The following is an 18,240-nucleotide window of genomic DNA, read 5'->3' as shown; positions in this document are numbered from 1 at the left end:
ACAAACATCAAGATCATTAGTAAGTGGGGTACGGGGAGGGAACGGCTTAGTGACTGGGGACTTCAGAGAGGTAGGAGGAAGGAGAGACCCATTCTCCAAGTAGAAGAAGAATTTAAACGACCAACAGGTGGCCCGTGAAAGATTTCTGTAAACTTGAAATACTTACATTGGTGACCATGTTAAAAAAAAAAAAAAAAAAAAGGCAAGTAGTTAAAAATTTTAAATACCAAATCACCAAAGCTTAAAGAATCTAAAAAGAATCACATGAAATTCTAGCGGGGAGTAAAGGTTAATTTTCATTAAGATCCTTTAAAATAGCTCTGGCATATAGATACAGCAATTTGTAAAAGTGATTATACTTTATTTTCCATTAAACAATAAAATTGGGGGTCTTTATATAAATAGATATAAACCTGACTTCTTAATTTTACTGGCGTATGATGTAGATTTTATATATTTTACTGTAGGACAGAGTCAATATTGATTGGGCCAGTGCTCTACTTGGGTGGTTGAGTTGTATTTTTGTTACTTCAAAGAACACCAAGCACATCTTATATATCCATCCTTGTAAAATTTTTTTGAAATGAATTCTAGGCATAGGTTCTTCAAAATGAGAGGGAGTCCCAAATTCTGATAACACACACTACACTCAAGTTTTATGATGCACAGCACATCATTTTCTAGTATCTTGATGACCTACTCTGTTAACTTTTTTGTCAGACTGTGGGGCTAGAAGTTCTAGCTTTTGTGATAAAGAAACCTAAATTAAAATTGGTTAATTGCTAGGGGAAAAAATCATTTTGAGCATTTCTGCAGAACATAGAAAGTTTTACATAGATTAATAAATATAAAAAATTTTACAGTGCCAAGATGGTGAGCTAGCATGGGTTTCTGTGATCTTCCTCATTCTAGATCTTGAGAGGTACTGAAGTGAAAATGGATGGGTACCGAGGAATAGTTTAAAACAGACAGGAGTAATATTTTCTAAAAGATAAAGGTCATTATAACATAAGACAGGATCAGGTGAGAATTAAAAAGAACAAAGTAGAAATAATTGGTTTGAAGGTATAAGGTTTAAATAAACTTAATAGTTCACATTTATAGCAAAATTATGCAAAGACAAAGCAGGAACATGGAGATCCTGGTTGGAGAACTTGAGGAAAAGGGCTGAAGAACTCAGAAGCTGGAATAGAAGGACTAAAAGAGAAGGATCACCATCCATTAATAGAAGTCCTCGAGAGGAAAGAAAAAAAAAAAAAAAGGTGAGAGGATTTACCAACTTCACATGGCTGAGTACGTGGGCAGCTGGAAGAGAGGAGAAAGGAAGGACCAGAAAAAAAAATATTCGAGGGAATAATGACCAAAAACTTTTCCAACACAATGAAAACTATAAACCCACACATTCAAGGAACCCCACAAACCCAAACTTGAGAAATGTGGAGAGACACCAAGGCACATGATGATCAGATTGTTCAAGATCAGCAATAAAGAGAAAACCTTTTTAAAAAAAGAATAAAAAAGACATTCTGCACATTGAACAAAGATCAGGATGATGAAGGACATCAGATTTCCCACTGGAAACACTACAGGCAGAACAATAACAAAAAAGGGAGTAGAGCAAAAATTTTAGTATCCTGAAAACAAACAAAAAACACCCTACCAAGCAGAATTCTTGCGCCCAGCAAAAAACTTTCAAAAATGAAGGCCAGGGTGTCTGGGTGGCTGAGTTGGTTAAGCATCTGACTTCGGCTCAGATCATGATCTTGCGTTCCATGGGTTGGAGCCCCACAATGGGCTCTGTGCTGACAGCTCAGAGCCTGAAACCTGCTTTGGATTCTCTGTCTCTCTCTCTCTCTCTCTCTCTCTCTCTCTCTCTCTCTGCCCCTACCTTTCTCGCCCTCTGTCTCTTCCTCTCAAAATTAAACCTAAGAAAAAAAAGGCAAAAAAAAAAAATTCAGAAATATAGAAGTTGAAAGATTTCCAGCAGAATTATACTACAAGCAAATGTAAAAGATTTAAATTTTTAAAAATTTTAAGGCAAAAGAAAAAGGCTACCAGGTGGAAATTTGGCTCTATACAAAGAAACAAAGAATATCAAAAATTGTAACTACATGGTAAATATGTAAGGTTTTAAAAATTACCTAAGGCTCTTTAAAAGAGTATTGGGGCACTGGGTGTCTCAGTCAGTTAAGCATCCGACTTGGGCTCAGGGCATGATCTCCTGGTTTGTGAGTTCAAGCCCTGGGTTGGGTCTGTGCTGACAGCTTGGAGCCTGGGGCCTGCTTTGAATTCTGTGTGTGTGTGTGTGTGTGTGTGTGTGTGTGTGTGTGTCTGTGTGTGTCTGCCCCTCCCCTGCTTGCTCTCTTTCTCTCTCTCTAAAATAAACAAATATCGGGGCGCCTGGGTGGCGCAGTGGGTTAAGCGTCCAACTTCAGCCAGGTCATGATCTCGCGGTCCGTGAGTTCGAGCCCCGCGTCAGGCTCTGGGCTGATGGCTCGGAGCCTGGAGCCTGTTTCCGATTCTGTGTCTCCCTCTCTCTCTGCCCCTCCCCCGTTCATGCTCTGTCTCTCTCTGTCCCAAAAATAAATTAAAAACGTTGAAAAAAAAAAAATTAAAATAAACAAATATAAAAAAAAAGTATTGGCTGATTAAACACAAGCAACAACAGTGTGTTGTGGGGCTTGTAACAGATGGAAAAGTAGATGTGTGACAACAGCATAAAGGCCAGGTGGAGAGAAATGGAAGAACTGGCGTATTAAAGATGGATACTACAAACCCAAACCTTAATGCAATCACGAACATAAAGAGTTATAGCTAATAAGCCAACAAAGAAGATAAAGTAGAATTCTAAAAAGATAGTCAACTCAAAAGAGGGCCATAAAGGAGACAAAGGGGAATAAAGAACAGATGTGACAAATCAATAACAAGATGTGTTCAAACCTAACCATATCAATAATCATATTAAATGTAAATGATAATAAACTAGGTTTCTCAGTCGGGGCATTATTGACAATTTGTACCAGATAATTCTTTGTTGTACAGACTGTCTTGTGCACATAGGGTATTTAATAGCATTTCTGGCCTCTGCCCCCTAAATGCCGGTAGCACACTCCCATCCCCAGCTGTGACCACCAAAAAGGTCACCAGACACTGGCAGATATCCTAAGGGGACAAAATCCCCTACACACACACACACACACACACACACACACACACACACACACTGAGAACTACTGGTATAAATATTCCAATTAAGAAGGTAGAGATTATCAAGATTGAATAAACAAAGCCAAATTATGTCTTCTGTAAAGAAATTCACTAAGTATTTAAAGACACAATTAAGTTAAAAGGAAAAGGATGGAAAACATGTCCACCCTGTTACCAGTCAAAAGAAAGCTTGAGTGGCTAGTAGACAAAGCAAATCTCCGAGCAATAAATATTTCCAGGAATGAAAATATTCTGTAATAATAAAGTGATCAGTAGCATAGCAACCTTGAAGTTCATGCACCACAGAGCTTCAAAATACATGACAAAGAAATAGACAAACTCACAATTATAGTTAGAGATCTCAATACCCTTTTCTCAATAATTGATTAAAGAAGTAAGCAGAATATCAGCAAATATGTGATAGGTTTGAACAGCACTATCAAGCAACTAGATCTAATTGCTGTTTATGGAACATCAACCACAGAATACACTTCTCAAGTGCACAAGGAAACATTTCCCAAATTGGACCACATTCTGGCCATAGAACAAGTCTTAAGAGGATTCAAGTAATGCAAAGTAGGCTCTCTCACTCTAACAGAATTTAAAATTGAGCAGAAAAATCCCTGAAAAATCCCTCAATATTTTCAAACTAATATACTTCTAATTATGTAAACAAGAAATGAAAAGAGAAAAAGTATTTTAACTGAAGGGAAATGAAGACACAATATGTAAGAATTTGTGAGATGCTACTAAAGCAGTATTTGGGTAAAATTCATAGCACTAAGTGTCTATATTAGGAAGAAGAAAGGTCTCAAATCAAGGACTTCAGCTTCCGCTTTAAAATTTTTTTATAAAGAGCAAATTAAACCAAAGTAAGCAGGAAAAAAAAGGAAATAAAAAAGAAGAAATCAGTGACCTAGAAAATAAGAAACCAATACAGACAAAAACAGTGGAACAAAAAGATGATCCAGAAAAGTGATAAACCTACCCAGACCTATCAGGGAAAAAAGGAAGACACAAATTACCAACATCAGGAATGAAAGTGGTGACCTACCTACAGATTCTACAGCCATAAGAAGGGGAGTAAGGGAAGGGGCAACTGGGTGGCTCAGTTGGTTAAGTGACTTCGGCTCAGGTCACGATCTCATGGCTCATCAGTTCAAGCCCCGCGTCGGGCTCCGTGCTGACAGCTCAGAGCCTGGAGCCTGTTTGGGATTCTCTGTCTCCCTGTCTCTGTCCCTCCTCCCACTCATGCTGTGTCTCTCAAAAGTAAATAAACATTAAAAAAAAATTTTAAACAGTATATTGCACTACAAAATAAGGCATATATGTAGGTATATAGAGGTACACACACTACATGCACACACGTACGACATATAAAGATCTCAGAAATAGAAATGGAAAGAGAGGACACTTTTCACAACACGTTATGTAAATTAAAAAGGACTCATATATGAAACAGTATTTTATATCTGATATGTGCATAGGTAACATAGGAAATACATCAGACGGGCTGTGGGTAGAGAGAACCAGACTGGACTACAGAGGAAGGGAATATAAAATAATGGGGGATTCTCGAATAGAGCGACAGTGATCATTAGCTATCAACTGAAGAATCTGACTGAATTCTCCTTACATGATTGCCAGTCTGCCCACCACCTCACTGCCAGCCATACTGTGTAAACTGTAATACTCAAATTGGTGTGTGTGTAAGTGGTGAAAGCAAACAGGTTTGTTTTCTAAAACCACAAGTCTGAAGAGAGGAGGAAAAAATACTGTAGGAAATCTAAAAGTGACTACAACTTGATAGAAAAGTATGCAGCAGCGCACAAAGAATGAGAAGGTAAGGAAGAAAGGCAAAACACTAATGGAATAATGAGAAAGTCCAGAGAGGACCCCTCTGAATAGATGAACGAGCTTGGCATGAGAAAGGTGTTTGGGCCAGGTCAGGAAGTTTTTAAAGAATAAGAAGGGGGCACCTGGGTGGCTCAGTCGGTTGAGCATCTGACTTCAGCTCGGGTCACGATCTCACGGTTCGTGAGTTCAAGCCCCGCGTCGGGCTCTGTGCTGACAGCTCAGAGCCTGGGGCCTGTTTCAGATTCTGTGTCTCCCTCTCTCTCTGTCCCTCTCCCCCTCACGCTGTGTCTCTTTCTCTCAAAAAGAAATAAATGTTAAAAAAATTAAAAAAAAAAAAAAGATTAAGAAGGCCCAGTGTTACTTGGAATTCTTGTGAACAATCTTACAAAAGCTTTGAATTTCTTCCTGGTTTCCACACCCTCTTCCCAAAATGTCTATTACAGCCTATATGCATTTTGGGATTTTATTCCACTCTTTGGATCTGATAATGTCCCAAGCCAGATCATCATCTGTTCCAGCTTTTAACTTTCTATCCCCGGACTTTCAGGAGTCTGCCTTCTGTATTGTGCCCTGAAACTTAAACACATTTCTCTTAAATCCCTAGTGAACTTGCATTCCGGCAGTTTCTACTTTCTGTTGGTGATGGGGGTGTCCTTGCTCTCCATTAGATGGCGAATTGGATTGTTTTTCTGGGGATGGTTCATCTGATTAACCTATTAGCTTAATCTAGAGATAAAAAAAAAATCCCTCTCTAGAACTCTTTCTTGGGGGGGAAAAAAGGCTTTTCAGGACACTTTTCTGAGCTAAGGCATTCATTCATTCTAATTACTGATCAGTTATTTGACCAGTTCAGCTATTCATACTTCTAGCTCTTCACATGGTAATTTTAGCCTCAGGATTTTACCAGCATGCCATTTAATGTTGGGAGACTAGAGGTATAACAAAAGGAGTCCAGGGAGAGTAAGAAACATGCAGGGGGAAAATAAGAGTTCTTTGGAAGCCTGTGGGGAGCTCTTCTGTCACTTCAAGGGTCCAGGTTACTCTGACCAACTAGTTGGGATATAAGCTAGAACAGTTTCCACCTGCTTGGTGCTTGTCAGTTACCTGGGCACGGAGCACTGGTCACTTCTCGCTCTACCATCAAGAGGTCTTTCCCTTGCTTCAAAGAGGATATGACTTCCGCCTTGTAAGTCCAGTGTCCTAAGAGAAACCAATGACCTTGATCATGCTGTGGTCATTACAGAATTTAGACCCACACTTTTCGGTAATGATGTATCTCCTTACCACCCTAAAAATCTCCCAGCAACCTCCAAAGTATTATTGTTTTTCTTTTTTTTTTTTTTTTTTTTTTTTTTAAATTTTTTTTTTTTTTTTCAACATTTTTTATTTTTGGGACAGAGAGAGACAGAGCATGAACGGGGGAGGGGCAGAGAGAGAGGGAGACACAGAATCGGAAACAGGCTCCAGGCTCCGAGCCATCAGCCCAGAGCCTGACGCGGGGCTCGAACTCACGGACCGCGAGATCGTGACCTGGCTGAAGTCGGACGCTTAACCGACTGCGCCACCCAGGCGCCCCTGTTTTTCTTTTTTAAAAAAGTACCACTCAGGGGCACCCGAGTGGCTCAGTCAATTATGCGTCCAACTTCAACTCATGATCTTGAGGGTCGAGAGTTCGAGTCCTGCTTTGAGGTGTCTGCTGTCGGCACAGGGCCTGCTTCGGATCTCCTGTCCTGCCCCGCCTCTCTCAAAAATAAACATTAAAAAAAAAAAAAAAAAGGACCATCTACATTTATAACAGTTCCCCAGCTGTTTCTGAGGCACGCAGTAGCCTGAGAAGCATGGTTCTTAAGGCAAGTGTGATGGTTTGGAAGATGGTGAATGAAGCTTGGGTCATCACAAGATGCAAATGTCCTTTCCTAGCATCACAGGGCTCCAGTCCTTTGCTGAAGGAGGTCAAGATGAAATTCAGTCAAGCATTCTCAGGGGCTTTGAGATATTCACACAGAAGGAAAGATTCCACCACAGGCAGTTTTAAACCAGCAGGGAAAGATCTCCTTACCCAAAGACACAAAGTAATTAAACCAGCAGGGAAAGATCTCCTTACCCAAAGACACAAGGTAATCACAGTTATCCAGCATCACATCCTTATACAACTGTCTCTCTTCAGGGCTCAGATAAGCCCACTGGTCCGGAGAAAAGATCACAGCCACATCTCTAAATTTCACAGACTCCTGAAATAACAGTTTATGCTTTATATGTATGCAAGCTTCCGTGTGCCTCTTGGTAGTTTTCAAGTTGGGCATAAGAGGGTGACAGCATATAAGGATAGATAAGGGGACACCTGGGTGGCTCAGTCGGTGAGGCATCCAACGCTTGATTTCGGCTCAGGTCATGATCCCAGGGTTTGTGAGATGGAGCCCCGCATCGGGCTCTGTGCCGACAGCACGAAGCCTGCTTGGGATTCTCTCTACTCCCTCTCTCTGACCCTTTCCCACTCATCCTCCCTCTCTCTCTCTCTCTCTCAAAATAAACATTAAGAAAGAAAAAAGGATAGGTAAGAATGTGTGGCCGAAAGCGGTAATGGAAAGCAGAAACTCTAAGAAATATACTTTGCCCTTGTAGAGTTTGGGGAGGCAAAAATCACCCATCCTCATGAAAAAGGAACAGCTAAAGAAATATCTTTGGTGTATGTGCTGAAGTCTCAAGCCTGCCAGATTTCTGACTGGCACTTACACTGTCGACTTTCCTGGTTCCCAGGCTTTCTTGCTGGGGCTGGAACTACACCATCAGCCCTCCTGGGTCTCCAGCTCGCCAACTACAGATCTAGGGACTTCTCAGACTTTATAATCACATGAGTCCTTATAAGAAGTCCTGTGTATCTCCTGTTGGAGAATCCTGATGAATACAATCACTTGTTAAATGCCATGCAGTGTCGATTGATAAAGATTTACAATTACAGGAGCTGAGATATCGTGGGGCACCTGCAGAAATGAAGTAAATTTGTCCTTTGAGTGAACAGACCCCTATGGTTCTGCCATGATGGAGTAGCTGCTGGGAGTTGCCCCCTTGCCGTGAAAGAACTAAAAAGCTAGATAAATAAACAAGTCACTATTCTTACACTCTAGAAAGTGACATATCCAAGGCTGTGACCTTTGACAGAAGAAAAGCGCATGATCCTGGCATTCTCTTGGATGGCATTGCTAGGGTCACAGTGCAGGAACATAGAACCCAAGCTGGGATCTTGCTGGATGATGGGAGAGGATATCAGAGTTTGGAGCTTCCTTCCAACACAGCTGGGGTGTGGAGGGCAGGATGCTGGAGGGGGAGCCCTAAACACCTATATAAGAATTTCCCTCAGGCCCTTGGTGGACATTGAAAATGTGCCTATACAGCACCAGACTTGTGAGAACAGTTCTTGGGATACAGAGTCCGACAGAACTCTTGGAGGTCACTAACCAATCCTACTTTCTTGGGTTAGAAGGTAGGATTCCAGACTATCCCAGTGCTCAGGGAGAACAGCGTGACTGAGCATTTAGTGGAGGCCATACACCTAGAGTTTTTTGTTTTTGTTTTTTTTAAGTTTATTTGTTTATTTGGAGAGTGAGAGAAAGAGCTCAAGTGAGGGAGGGACAGAGAGAGAGGGAGACAAAGAACCCCAAGCCGGCTCTGCGCTGTCAGCCCCGAGCTCGACATGGGGCACGAACTCATGGAACCATAACTTGAGCCAAAACCAAGAGTCAGACACTTAACCAACTGAGCCACCCAGACACCCCCTAGATTTATATACCCAGTAAAGAGGTCCTTTGAAAATGAAGGCAGATACAAATTTATCAATTTGGATTTGAAAAGCTGAATGACCAGTAACCACAAGACAAAAAGAAACTTCTCTCCCAGAAGAAATAAGTTTTGATAAGTTTTTGTGTCTGCCTATTACGGATTCCTAACAGGTCCCCCCAGAAAGTTACATTAAAGTCCTGCTCCCTGGTACCTCAGCATGTGACCTGACTTGAAAATAGGGCTTTCACAGAAGTAATCAAGTTAAAATGAGATTAGGGTGGGCCTTACTCCAATGGGACTTATAAAGGGGAGATTTGGATCCAGAGACAGACATGCACAGAGGGACACTGCATGAGGAGACGGGAGAATGCGATGTAAAGAGAAAAAAGATTCGGGAGAGGAGTGTACAAGCCAAGGAGCGCCCAAGATTGCCACAAAACCAGCAGAAGGTAGGGTCGAGGCCTGGAACAGATTCTCCCTTACAGCCCAAGCAGCAAAATGTTTTCGGGCCCTGTAAATTCGTATTTTAGGAAGGAAATCAGAAGAAAGCGATTCACCTGTGATATCACCTTGAGAAATGAAAGAGCCATTTTTCTTTCCTCCTCCTCCTCCTCCTCCTCCTCCTCCTCTTAGGAGAAAGCAGACTCCTGGGAAGCCACACCTTCAAATTGAGGGCAGAAGCATGTGAAGCCAGGCATCCCAACCTCCATCCCCACCCCAAATCACTACCAACTCAGTCACACAGAGGAAACCAGGAATACACAACAGCCTCCCAACCTTGACCTGCAGGCTCCCCTACAAGGGCCCCACAAGGAGCCCACACGTGATGCTGCAGCAGCTGCGATTTGGGGGCACATGGGGCCTCCCCCCATGTTCCAAAATGTGTAGCTCTGCTTTCCAGATCTACCCTGAACAAAGCTCCCTCCACGTCCCAGTGGAACAGAGCATGAACTCACCCCCTCGGAGAGGTCAGCTCCAACACGGTCAGCAAGCCCGGCACGCACCTGAGCCTGCTTATGTAGAGCCCGGGTCATCGCACCCAGAAACTTCTCATTTGCCAATCAAGGCCAGTAACTGCCCGCAGGGCTCTCAGCCCTAATGGCCCCAACTATGGTATGAATAAGAAGGAGCAGGGAACACAGGAGTGTCTGGTCAAGGTCTAGGCTGAAAATTCCCAAGTGCTCTTTGTTCGTGCCTACTGTGTACCCCAATCATGATGTCATACAACACACACCACAGAAGGGCTTGTGACACACTTCCCACTTAGAGCCTTGAGATGGGGGGATCTCACCTGATGCCCTCTACCCATATGAAGCAGCTGCACGGAGAAGAAGCAGTGAGGTGCCTTCAGTGGGGTGATGGTGTAAAAAGGCACCTCCTCTTTCCCTTGGCCCATCGGTGACTTGGGGGAAATGCGGTAGGTGCTGTTTGCTCCAGCAGGGGTTGTGAATGATGGGAGGGTATGGTAGGCAGAATAATGACCCCACCACCAGCACCCCAAGAGGACCACATCCTAATTCCCAAAACCTGTGACTGTGTTACCTTACATAGCAAAAGGGACTTCACAGGTGGGATTAAGTTAAGGTTCCTGAGATGGGGAGAGTATCCTAGAATGTCCAGGTGGGCCTGATGTAATCAAAAGGAGGCAGGGGCATCCGCTGATGAGAGGGGGTTAAGAGTTAAGGAAGGGCAAGCAACCTCTAGATGCTAGAAGAGACGGGGAAATGGGTCCTCCCTAGAGCCTCCAGAAGGAACGCAGTCTTGCCAGTAGCTTGATTTTAGCCCCATGAGACCCATTTTGGACGTCTGGCCTCCAGAACTATAAGGTAATCAATTTGTATTGTGTCAAGCTGTACTCTGTGTTTGTGACGCTTTGTTAGAGCAGCAGTGGAAACTGATGTAGGGGCCAGAGGTAGAGGGCCAGGGTTGGGATGAGATGGGCACAGAGTGCAGATGTCTGGAGCAGAGGCCATGAAAGAGCATGCCAGGTGGTGATGCTCACTTCCACCCAAAGGCTAGGGTGACCACACACAGCAGCAGGACAGAAGCCCAGGCAGGGTAGGATGCCCCACACAGAAGCCAGCTGGGCCCAGAGGACAGCACCAGACCTGAGACCCAGTCCCCTGTTCCTTTGCCTCCCATTTAACCTCCACGCGGGGGAACGCTTACCTCTGAGTCCAAAACATGAGGACGGGGAGCGAGAGCATACGTGAAATTTGGAATCAGAGAACTTAATTTCTTGATTGATCATTTCGGAAGACCCTGTGTTAAACACGAAGATGTGAGATTACCTTAGAGTGGTATGAGTATAGAAGATGTGTTCTATCATCATTTGTGGCTGAGCAAGTAGCTGAATTATCCTCAAGGTGGTGGCATTTTTGCACACACGATGGGCGTTGTCGTGGGCTGCTGGGAGATCCTGAGGACTTGGCAGGTGCTAAGCATTGTCATGCTCATGATCTCATTTACTGACACAGACGTCCTCAACGGGAATTATTCTATTGGTTTGGAGATGCGGAAAGGGATGATTTTGAGAAAGAGGCAATTTGCCCCAGGCCTCCTAGCAGTGAGGGGCCCCCCTGGGCTTCAGCCCCCCAGCTGTCTGACGCTGAAGGGCTAGGCTCTTTGGCATGACCCTCCAGGGGGGGCACAGTTCAGATGCCTGACTTTGCACCTGGCCACAGTTGACTTAGCAGGCTTGTGAACCAATCCCCTCCACCCGCCTATATCTCCCACTTTGTGCTTCTGAGGGTTTGTTTTGTTTTGTTTTGTTTTGTTTTGTTTTGTTTTGTTTTGTTTTGTTTTAATATATTCCCTTGTCCTAGGCTTTGCTCATAGACCAGGTGCTGTCACTTTTATGTCTTTCAATCAAAGCCTTCAGCTCCGGGGTCTAGCACTTCATAGCAGTGAAGAGACATTCTTTCAAGAATCTCCCACCACCTCGCGGTCTGTGAGTTCGAGCCCCACGTCGGGCTCTGTGCTGACGGCTCAGAGCCTGGAGCCTGCTTCGGATTCTGTGTCTCCCTCTGTCCTCTGCCCTTTCCCTGCTCATGCTCTGTTTCTCTCTTTCTGTCAAAAATAAATAAACATTAAAAAAAAAATTTTTTAAATCTCCCACCACCAGCCCTCTGTACTAGCATGAATTATTTTATTTCAGCATCTTGAAATCCCATTGGTGTAGGTACGATTGTTCTCATATTAATTATTATAAAAATGCAAACATTAGTTTCCTAAGATCACGTGGCCAGATAGTTGTGGTCCGGAAGGGATAGATCCCAAAGCTGTTTGGATCCAGGGCTGGAGGGCTTGACATTTGCCACAAAATGCTCCGTTATAAATCTAGAAAGGCAGAACTTGTGATGAGCTGCTTGATAGTAACAAGTTTTAGGGGCTTGAGTAGGTGCTTAATCTTGATATGCCTCTGTTTTCTCATCTTTTAAACTGAAGGCATTGGACTCTTTCACGATTTTTTTATCGTAAGGATGATGCAAACTTATCTGTGACTACAGGTGTAACCTGAGACTGCAGGGAAAAACTTTCTTTTGGGTCTGACTTTTTTTTTTTTTTTGACATTTTTGAGACCATTGTAGATTCACATACCATTGTAAGAAATAATAAAGAGGTTCCACATGCCATTTGCCTGGTTTTCCCCAATAGCCACATCTTGTAAAATGATAGTATAGTATCAAAGCCAGGATATTAACGTTGATAAAATTCTCCATTCTTTTTCAGATTCCCCCAGTGTGCTTGTGCGTGTCCTATACAAGGTCATTACATGTGCAGGGTCGTGTATCCGCCACTACAGTCATGTTCTAGACCTTTCCACCACCACCAGGATTTCTGGGGTCGCCCTTTTATAACCACGCCCACTTCCATCCCACCCCCTTCCCAAACCTGGGAACCATTAATCTTCATTGCCAAAATTTTATAATTTCGAAAGTGCTATATAAATGGAATCCTGGAGTATATGACGCTTGGGATTGGCTCTTACCACTCAGCCTAATTCCCTGGAGACTCGTCCAACATGTTATATGTATTGGCATTTGCTTCTCATTGCTGGGTAGCATTCCATGGCATGGATGGACCACATGGTTTAGGGAATCACTGAAAGACATCTGAGTTTGGGGCTATTACAAATAAAGCTACCGTGAAAATCAGTGTATAGGTTCTTAGGTGAATATAAGTTTTTATTTTTCTAAGATAAATGCCCAGGAGTGAAATTTCTGGGTTGTATGATAATTGATCATAAGAAACTTCCAGGGGTGCCTGGGTGGCTCAGTAGGTTGAGCATCCAACTCTTGATTTTGGCTCAGGTCATGATCCCAGGATCAAGCCCCGAGTTGGGCTCTGCACTGGGCGTAGAGCCTGCTTAAGATTCTCTTTCTCCCTCTCACCCTCCCTCTGCTCGTGCTGTCTCATGCATGCGCTTTCTCTGAAAAGGAAGGAAGGAAGGAAGGAAGGAAGGAAGGAAGGAAGGAAGGAAGGAAGGAAGGAAGGAAAATGGCCAAAACTATTTTCCAGAGTGGTTATACCATTTTACATACCCACAAGCAATGTGGGATCCAGTCTCCCCACATCCTTGCCAGCATTTGGGGGTGGAACTATTTTTTATCTTGGCCATTCTGATAGGTATGCAGTGACAGCTCATTGTGGTTTTAATATGCATTTCCTTAATGGCTAGCGATGGTGAACATCTTTTCATGTGTGTGTTTTCCATCTGTTTATCCTTTTCAGCACAAACACTGTTCACGTCTTTTGCCTACTTTCTAACTGGATTTTTTTTTTTTTTTTACTATTGAGTTTCAAGAGGCTTTTATATACTTCAAATATCAACTCTGTGATCTATCTGGTTTACAAATATTTTAGTCTGTAGCTTGTCTTTTCATCCTCTTCACATGGTCTTCTGCAGAACAAAAGTTTTTAACTCTGATGTCCAGTTTATACATTTTTCCTTTATGGACCATGCTTTGGTGTCCAGTCTAAGAAGTCTCTGCCTAGAACTCCTGCAGCGTTTTTTTCCCCCTGAAACTTCTAGTTTTACATTTAAATCCGTTGATTTGGAGTTAATTTTTGTAGATGTATGAGGCTTAGGTGAAGACTTACTTTTTGCCTGTGGATGTCCAATTGCTTCAGTAGTCTTTTGTTAAAAAGGTGAGGTTTTATTTTAAAATGTATGATGGTTTTGTAGCTTACCCCACATTTACATTTTCATAGAATAATGCCTACATTATATGACCTCAAATAAAGTTGATCATCCAAGAAAATGTATCCAGTAAATCCTGTGGTTTCCTTTCCTTGTAGGCATAGGTCCGCAAATTCCTTCAGGTATGTAAATCTCAGCGTGAAAATTCCTACTGGATGATCTTGGAGGTGCCTGGCTTTGATAATCTATTTATGCCTCTGTATCTCTCTTCTCTGCTGCTCATTAACTTCTCTCTTCAAACGGCCATTTAAAGCTTTGATCTAGATATGCTTTAGCCCCAATATGTAAATAAAAAATTTTGAGCAAAAAGAGTTCAAGCATCTTGTAAAGGTGGTAGGTATCCATACAATATTTTGAACTCCTACGGCTGTGGACCTAAACTAGCATGATCAGGGCACCTGGGTGGCTCAGTCAGTTGGGCATCTGACTCTTGATTTCAGCTCAGGTCATGATTCCAGGGTCATGGGATTAATCCCTGCATCAGCTCCGCACTGAGTGTAGAGCCTGCTTGGGATTCTCCCTCTATCCCTCTGCCCCTCCCTGGCATGTGCACGCGCATGAACTCTCAAGAATAAATAAACCAGTGTGATCTAATTATTCAGGCTGACTCCTTCCCATCCATGTACATGGTGGCCATAAATTCTGGATACAGGTAAATATATACATATATATACAATGGTTGCTTGATATTATAATACATGATACATCCAAAGGCTTATGTGATATATTCAAACTCTTAATTCCTCATTAGCAGCGTATCGTTCCATGTACTTCACAAAACTGCACTGGACACGGACCATTGGCCTAGAAGTTTCAGCAGCCTCTCCACTTGTATATGGAGTACATACTTCAGATTTTTGTCTCTGACTTTCACAAGATAACCTGTGCCTTGAGCATCCCTCAGAAGAAGTAATCAGAGTTTCTGATCTGGAGAATGTGCACCCAATTTCACGTGGCAATCTCCTCCAACCCAGCTTTGGAAATTAATCCAACCAGTTTCTCTCCATCCTGGCATAAAGGGGTAGCCCATCATCCTGTTAGGCTCACATTGGGTGATCTCCCTCTTCCCTGTCAAGTGTAGGCATTAGTTGATTTTATAACATGGTCACAAATCAAATATTTATCCCCATTTCCCCAACTTTATGGCTACTCTGTAGATTTGTAATTGGTTTGTCTTCCTCATGAGAATGTACACTCCATTGGGAGTAAGATGTATCTGTTTTGTCCATTGATGGGTATATCCTCAGCAGCTAGGAACAAGTATGCCTGATAGAAATAGGCTCTCAATTTTTAAATGCATGGTTAAAATATGGGAAGGAAGGAAGGAAGGGGATGAAAAAGAAATGACCAGATGCTAGAGTTGGAGAACATTGAAAAATTGAGGTTGATTCTCTGAATTCTACCCACCAACCAGGAAGGATATTTTTCTATAGTTCTTCCAAATCTCATACTTATGATCTTGGTTCTGTGGCTTAGACACTAGGTGACATGGTGTAGGTCCCCAATTCTTTGTAAAGGAACTAGAATCTAGGGGCTCCTGGTATTTTATTGGACAATACTTTTAATAGCTCCTCAAAATGTCAGTATAAAGGATTTTATGTTAGGTCTTGACTGTCTGAAAGACTTAATGACAAAAAATTCAAACTGGACATGTGTATAACATCAATATTCAGATGTTCCAAGGTAGATATAAAAATCACTCCCAACTATCATTTGGTTGTATTGAAAACCCTGTATTATCAGATATAGTAAGTTATTTATAAACAGATCTATTAAAAATGGGGAAAACGTAAAATGATTTTGCCTGGAGTTCTTTGATCAAGATGTCTTCGAATGACCAACACTTCATAATGGATGCTTTTTTTTCTTCTTCTTCTTCTTAGGCAGTCGGTTCAGACCATTATTTCAGAAGCCGAGACTGACCTGCCATTAGTGAATGCCCCAAGCAAGTGTGGCAAACATGTAGGGACAGGAGAATATTAGTCTGGGCTTTTTTAAGCGAGGGGTCTCTTACCCTAACAAATCCATTGATGGCCTGTTTGGAAGCCCAGCTTTTCAGAGCAAGTCCCTTTGGTTTTCTATTCAGTTTCTTTTTCTTTCCTATCGTTTGGATTTCAGTACTGGAGTTGTGGACTGGTAGGAGTTATTTGGGCCAAATATATGCCATAGATGCCATTCAATTTGCTTTAGCCCTGGATTTTAAGAACCAAATAAGGTGGGAGAGGAGGTTTGATGCATGGTCTCATGAACTTAGGAATTTATGAGCCACCTCAGGCCCGTAATGTCACTATTTTCATGACTGTGTTTCTCATCTCATTTCCATTTTCTCAGCCATTTCTCAAACATATTTTAGTTCACTTCTCAGCCAAGTGCCGTTAGATTTTCAGCTCCTCTACCTTGAATCCAGTCCAAGTGGAGTGAGCCCTGTATAGGTACAAGAACTTAACATCTGTATCCACTTTAACTTGGAGAAAGATATTAGCGAATGTGCTCGCAAGGCTCATCTGGAAATCCAAAACGAACTTTTCTTTAGAGAAGCCTTAGTAATATCTGAGAGAGAAGCATTATGGGCAAGAAACAGAAATTGAGGGTCCTATTCAAAAAATTGTCGGTGCATTGGGATCAGGTTCAAGAGACTTGTTAAACTAGACCCTCTGCCTTAGGCTGGGCAGGGGAACTTCATCACTAATGGTTGAAGGAATTCACCCGGCAGTGTATGATAGGTCCTAGGTTTGTAAGGTCAGAAATCCACTAGGTAGCAGATACTAGAAAGGTTTATTGCTTATTAAGTCATTAGTAAATGTAGTTACTTTCAAGCAAAACACTACTCTAAGTAGGTTCTCCAGGGGCACCTGGGTGCCTCCGTCAGTTAAGTGTCTGACTTCCACTCAGGTCATGATCTTGCAGTTCGTGAGTTTGAGCCCCACGTCGGGCTGACAGCCCAGAGCCTGGAACCTGCTTCAGATTCTGTGTCTCCCTCTCTCTCTGTCCCTCCCCTCCCCATGCTCACTCGCTTGCGCGCTCTCTCTCTCTCTCTCTCTCTCTCTCTCTCTCAAAAGTAAATAAATGTTAAAAAAATATTTTAAGTAGGTTTTCCAGTTTCTGAATGCAAGCCAACAGCCCTCTGTTGTAATAAGTCAGTATCCTCATTTTTCTCTAAATAGATTGAAGACTATACTCTGGTTTCTCTTCAAATCGTATAAATCTTTTTCCTTTTAAATAGATCGAAGACTAATGATAATTCCATGAGGCCAGAGGACACAGATACCAATGTTTGTCAGCCCCAACATTTTTATTTATATTACAAATGTCAATACCCATCAGTAATCATTCTTTACGTTCTGGTTTCAAAACTAGAGAAAAATCAATTGAAGGGGTTTTTTTTGTTGTTGGTTGGTTGGTTTTTTTGTTGTTGTTGTTGTTGGTTGGTTGGTTTCTGCAGCTAGAATTTTTTTTCAATAGTTTTTATCTCAGAAACAGTTCATATCACTTTATGTCTACTTGGATTGGGTGTAAAGTGTTCCACATGAAATCTTTTTATCATTTACCATATTGCCTCTGTATCAAAAGTATTTATGATCTAATTTATTGTCTTCACTGAATAACCTAAAGAAAAAATTTTTCCTGATTACATTACTCTTCATAGCTTCCTACTTTCAATACAGGGAATATGATAAAGACAATGCCTTGGTTTATTCCAAATCCTAGGCTGAATCCTCTCATTTTTGTGGTGGATATTTCAAAGAGCCATGGTCAAAGGAAGATAGAAAATACGTCTGTAATCATACAATGCTCTTTCCTTGCTGAGTTTGTTCTTAAGTTTCATACATGAGTTTTATATTCTAAAATTTTCCAATAAGTATGAATTCTGAGGAACAAGGGTTGAATATTCAGTACAGAAAGCTGTTTAGCTATAGATCAGGTCTCTCTGGATGAATTGTGTGGTGCTGAGTAAAGATGTGGCACCTAGAGATCTTTTCAGTCCTTTTAGAAATGGTTTCCCATGCATTTTCTGATGTTGAACAAGGTATGACCTTCTTTGAAAAGCTTTTTTTTTTTTTTTTTTAATTTTATTTTTGGGACAGAGAGAGACAGAGCATGAACGGGGGAGGGGCAGAGAGAGAGGGAGACACAGAATCGGAAACAGGCTCCAGGCTCCGAGCCATCAGCCCAGAGCCCGACGCGGGGCTCGAACT

The 18,240-nt window shown here is 42.2% G+C and overlaps 2 long non-coding RNA genes across 2 annotated transcripts in view; both read left to right on the top strand.

The window, feature by feature from the left end:
* LOC131485880 (uncharacterized) overlaps positions 1-18,240 on the top strand; it is a 46,871-nt gene that overhangs the window by 9,319 nt on the left and 19,312 nt on the right. The window lies entirely within an intron of this gene.
* LOC131485881 (uncharacterized) lies at positions 4,305-10,478 on the top strand. The gene is made up of 3 exons (XR_009249053.1): positions 4,305-6,378; positions 6,634-7,136; positions 7,182-10,478. It is a non-coding gene; the product is annotated as an uncharacterized LOC131485881 (long non-coding RNA).

Source organism: Neofelis nebulosa, chromosome 9 (genome assembly GCF_028018385.1).
Source record: "Neofelis nebulosa isolate mNeoNeb1 chromosome 9, mNeoNeb1.pri, whole genome shotgun sequence".
Lineage (NCBI taxonomy): Eukaryota > Metazoa > Chordata > Mammalia > Carnivora > Felidae > Neofelis > Neofelis nebulosa.
Note: the sequence above shows the minus strand (reverse complement) of the source record. Positions and strands in the feature narration are given on the sequence as shown.